Source organism: Cherax quadricarinatus, chromosome 13 (genome assembly GCF_038502225.1).
Source record: "Cherax quadricarinatus isolate ZL_2023a chromosome 13, ASM3850222v1, whole genome shotgun sequence".
Taxonomy (NCBI): domain Eukaryota; kingdom Metazoa; phylum Arthropoda; class Malacostraca; order Decapoda; family Parastacidae; genus Cherax; species Cherax quadricarinatus.
Genome location: NC_091304.1, coordinates 49,053,293 through 49,058,292, shown reverse-complemented (window position 1 = coordinate 49,058,292; position 5,000 = coordinate 49,053,293).

Sequence of the window (5,000 nt, the reverse complement as noted above, 5' to 3'; positions counted from 1 at the left end):
TATCTATCCATCTACCCCCCCCCTCTTCCCTCTATCTCTCTGTCCCGTTCCTTCTCTATCCATCTTAGCCTCCCCAACTTTTCCTCTCTTTGTCTTTCCTACATTCCATCCGTATCTATCTCTCAACTCCTCCATCTCTGACGGAACGAAAAAGTGATGAGATGTCGAATTATAGACTTCAGACAACAGCATTATCTACATATGCCATAAAGAACAAAAGGGCACAATACTATAACTGGAACAATATATAAATAACCCGTACATAGGAGAGAGAAAAGCTTATGACGACGTTTCGCTCCGTTTTGGACCATTCACAAGTCTGACAATGTGACTTGTGAGTGGTCCAAGACTGACCGAAGGGTCGACGTAAACCAAACCAGCACGGTTTTAGAGCAGGACGATCTTGCCTGTTAAAACTGCAAAAACCCTTATGACAGAATTACGGAGGCGTTGGAAGAAAGCCAAAATTCAAGTATGATAAACACAGATTTTGCAAAGGTATTTGAGAAATGTGATCATGGGGTGACCGCACGCAAAATGAGGAAAGATAAGGAGATAGATTTTCAGGTTTCTAATATATAAAACACAAAAAGTAGTAGTAAACAGTAAAATCCGCCATTAGCTAGGAAAAAAGTTCTGTACTCAAGGCACTGTCCTGGCACCTCTGCTGTTTCTCGTCCTCATGGCAGACATAGATAAAAACACCCGTCACAGTTTTGTATCATCATTTGCAAATGACACCATAATAAGTATGAATTCACCTCGGTAGAAGACACTGAAAAAATTGTAGGAAGATATAAGCAGGGTTTTCCAGTGGGCAGTGGAGAACAGCATGACGTTCTGCGGTGATAAGTTCCAACTGCTTAGGTAAGGAAAGAATGAAGAATTCAGAGAGGACACTGTACGCAAAACTAAAGGAACACGTGAAAGACCTATGAGTAAATATGTCAGCTGACAATCTTTTCAAAGAACACAATAAGACCAGTGTCACGACAGCCTGGAGGACGATAGGGCGTTTAATGGGAACTTTTAGAACAAAGAAAATGGTGTCGTTGGTGATATTTCTCAAATCGCTTGTTCTCACTCATTTGGAATATTGTTCAGTGTTGACGGCCCCGTTCAAAACACGAGAAATATTAGAGCCGGAGCAGATACAGAGATCATTTATGGCCGCATAGAGCCAATAAAACAGTTAAATTACTGGGAACGCCTTAAAGTCTTAAATATGTATTCACTGGAGCGGAGAAGAGAGAGATACATGATAATATATATCTGGAAAGTACTCGAGGGCCTGGTCCCAAATCTACACACTGCCACGACAGCATACTGGACTAAGAAATGTGGTGGAAAGAGCAAAATAATCCCAATGAAAAGCAGGGACGCCATGGACACTGTAAGGTAATACTTTATCAATGTCCGTGGACCTAGACTATTCATCTTACCAGAAGATATCAGAAACACTGTCGGGACAAGTGTAGAAGTCTTCAAGAGAAAACTGGATAAGTATCTGCACCAAGTGTCAGATCAACCAGGCTGTGATGGGTATGTAGATCAGCAGACCACCAGCACTAACAGCCTAGTTGACCAGGCAATCACCAGCTAAGCCTGGCCAAAGACAGAGCTCTGGAAGTAGAAAAACTCTCGAAACTCATCAGAGGTAAAAGTATATTAAAGGTTGAGCCTATAGCGGCATATTTGACAATATTCTCATCGCGATACTGAAGTTTCCCAAAATAAATACCTATGGCATTTATTATAGCTACTGTAGCTGCTGTATAAGTGCTGTAGCTGCTGTATAAGTGATGTAGCTGCTGTATAAGTGCTGTAGCTGCTGTTTAAGTGCTGTAGCTGCTGTATAAGTGCTGTAGCTGCTGTATAAGTGATGTAGCTGCTGTATAAGTGCTGTAGCTGCTGTATAAGTGCTGAGCTGTAGCGGGGTTCAGGTGGGAGGGACGAAACGTGTTGAAGCATGTAGGTAAACGTGACAGATAAACAATAATTCACACGAACAGAAGAAAGAAGCAGCACTGCAACAGGCCTACTGGCCCATGCTAGGCAGGTCCAAGTCACCTACTGATCCAAGTCAGTCAGGCCCAAGTCACATCCACTTAAGAAAAAAGGAGTAGCGCATCAGACAACCTGGCCCAAAGTAGTCAGGTCCAATTCGCACTCACCTCCTAATTATCTGTTTCCCTGATGACTAGTTGGGCTTCGTTACATTTCATCAGATGTCCCTCTGCTTCTGTTCATCACGCAGTTATTACTGTACATAAGGAACAAAAAGTCACAATACTGTACATAGGAGAAATAAACTAATGACGACGTTTCGGTCCGATTTGGACCTGTTATTTGTGTATTATTGTACGTATGTTTATGGTCAATGATCCTAATAGATAAACTTCGACCAGTTTCTCCCACGAACTTGTGGTGGCGGTGTCCACACGGGATAGCGCAAGAATCAGTGGTAGGTGGGAATATAAACACTTAAGCAGTATAATGTGATCCTTTATTGACAACGTTTCGCCCACGAAGTGGGCTTTATCAAGTCACAAACAGATCTGTTTGTGACTTGATAAATCCCATTGCGTGGGCGAAACGTTGTCAATAAAGAATCATCAAGTGTTTATATTTCCACCAGTGGTAGGTACGGGGCAAGCAGCACTTGGCTGCTTTCTAATGAGATCTTTGATGGACGTGGTAGCTATCGTGGCCACGTTGATATCAGTCTTGGTAAATGCTCTTGGAGTATTGTTTGCCACATCACCAGACGAGAGGACTAAGCATCTCATCATACCGAGTTCTGTAGCTGTAGCATTCAAGAGAGTTTAAGTTCTTCGTCCTACAGTCGTGGACGAGCAACGTAGTGAAGGCGTCTGAAGGTCTGTATACTGTAGTCGCATTCAGCCTCGCGGAAAGCAGGAGGTACCATCTGTGCTGCACTGGGGTGGGAGTACCATCTGTGCTCTAACTGGGGAGGTATCATTTGTGCAGTACTGGGGAGGTACTATCAGCACAGTACTGGATTGAGTTCTTGTAGAGCTCAACAACTGTGAATTCCACGTTTGTGTTCCCTGTGTTGTGGCGCCTGTAACATAGAATTGCAAGATCTAGTGTCGAATTATTATTATTATTATTATTATTATTATTATTATTATTATTATTATTATTATTATTTGAAGCTCTAGAACTATGTCGGGTCATTCAGCATCAGGAGTGCTAAAGACTCGATCCTCAGGATGTTAAGCTGTATATAGACACGTTACCTATTAGTACAGGAAATAGGCATAGACAAACTGGAGACTGGAAGCTAGGTTACACTGGAGGCTAGGTGAGACTGGAAGCTAGGGGAGACTGGAGCCAAGATTAGACTGGAGGCTAGGTGAGACTGGAGGTTAGTTGAGATAAGGTACACAATAGTGAAGGGCCAGGTAAAAAAAGTTGAGGAATGCAGGAGAGCTCACAGTAATTAATCAAAAAAGTCTGGAAGCTTTTGCTCAGTTTCTCAATGAGTTATTCTGGAAGAGGAAGAGTGAACCAAAAAAGTGGACACAATACACACAACAGGCGTCGAGGTGAAGAAGCTGACTTAGACACCTCAAAGGCAGTGGGACCAGGAAACACCTGGCAACTGCCAGAGGTGTGGAGAAATCTACCTCCAACAGAGGAGCGTAGAAAGGGGGCTTAGCCCCCTTGCTATTGTCCCCTCTGTTGGAGATAAATTTCTCAACATTACCTCCAACACGGGAACGATAGCAAGCAGAGTTAATTCCCCTCTCTATCGTCCTCCTGTTGGAGGTACATTTCTCCACATGTGGAAGAGAGATGTTCCGATAATTCAGGACACAGGTAACATTGAACTACGGTCTAGTGTCACTGACGTGCATAACATGCAAGGCTATGGAGAAAGTTATTAGAAAGAGAGTGGTGGAACACCTGGAAAGAATCTGATTCATAAACAACAAGGTGTCAGAGATGAAAAATCCTTCCTCACAACCCTACTGTGTTTTATAACAAAATAACAGGGGTGAGGAAAGAAAGAGAGGGGTGACGGACTTCATTCTTTACAAAAAGAAGACCTGATGTAGCACTGCACAAGAGACTGGAGTAAAAGCTAGAGGAGAAGGCAAGAATAAAAAGGAATACCCTACAGTGCCTCAAAGAATACTTATCAGGAAGGAAGCAACGAGTACTTGTCTGCGACGAGGTGTCAGTATGGGCAAGTGTGATGAACCGCCGAAGTGGCTAATTAATTGGACATCCCATATGCATCCTGCCGAAGGTAGCGCAAGAGCATATGGATACACAAAACCCTAGGAAGTAGGCCCTGAAAGGGTTAACAGGACTCTATATTCTTGAATAAGTGGTAATTCAGACCACATTCTTTGCATTTAGTTTGATCATCAGTGTGTCTCCCAAACTGTGAGAGGTACTGTAACCAAGCTTCAGCCTGGCTACTGCAACATTAGTCTGTTCACATTACCAGTTGCTCCATGTTGATAAAGATACCCAGTTGCTCCATAAAGGCACTTATCTACGTTCTTGTTATCATAGTGAGTGATAGATCTACTTATGCTTCAAACTGCAATTAGAAACCTACAAAGGTCAGTACTGGGACTAGTACTATTTCTTGTGTAAGTAAATGACATGATAGAATAAAGTCAGAGGTATCCATGTTTGCAGATGACGAGAAACTAATGAGAATAGTTCAGTTTAGCTTGACTCGCCGGCTTGAACCCGGCCATGGTCTTGTCTATGCGGTGACTCGGCAATGAGAACACAAAGAGAATACCCAGAACATAAAAACTACAAACGGATTTGGATTACCTCCAATATTGGTCTTTCTCGCCTCGCGCAGTGACCAAAATGCATCTAGTGTAAATTAGGAACAGTAATACTTAATAATCCCTGAGCATTCTTAGGATATCAAAACATTCTCAGAGGCATAGATACGGTGGACTAAGTAGCAGGCCAGGAGTTTTACGATTCACTTGCCGCGAGTT